The sequence below is a fragment of the Anser anser genome (genome assembly GCF_964211835.1).
Source record: "Anser anser genome assembly, chromosome: 2".
NCBI classification, from domain to species: Eukaryota; Metazoa; Chordata; class Aves; order Anseriformes; family Anatidae; genus Anser; species Anser anser.
The window spans coordinates 86,682,656-86,683,067 of record NC_139721.1 but is presented as its reverse complement, the minus strand read 5'-3'; positions in this window follow the sequence as shown (position 1 = coordinate 86,683,067).

Below are 412 nucleotides of genomic sequence, written 5' to 3'. Positions count from 1 at the left end.
TCCCAGCATTGTAGATCCTTTGTTTTGTTTTTTTTTTTTTTGTTTTTAAGTTCAGAATCTTGTTACAGGCAGAAAGGAAATACTCTTTCCCCCATGCCAGTCTTTGCCCCAGCCCTTGTCATCCCATGCCTTTACTCTGCAGCCTCGTAGATCTCTACTTCTCAAGGCTCTGCTGTCATACCATCCTTGCATTTCTCTATCCTACATCATTATGATATGGTCATAAATATCTCATTCTAAACAGACTAACTATTTGTTGCTACTGTCTTTATAAAACTAAAGTTGCATGATACAAAGATAAGCAAAACAATTTAGCCACAGCCACCTGGTAAAAAGAAAAATTGCTTCTGTAGTTAAACAAGCTAAAACAAATCACAGGTTGACACAGGGCAACCCTGACAAACCTCAGTTC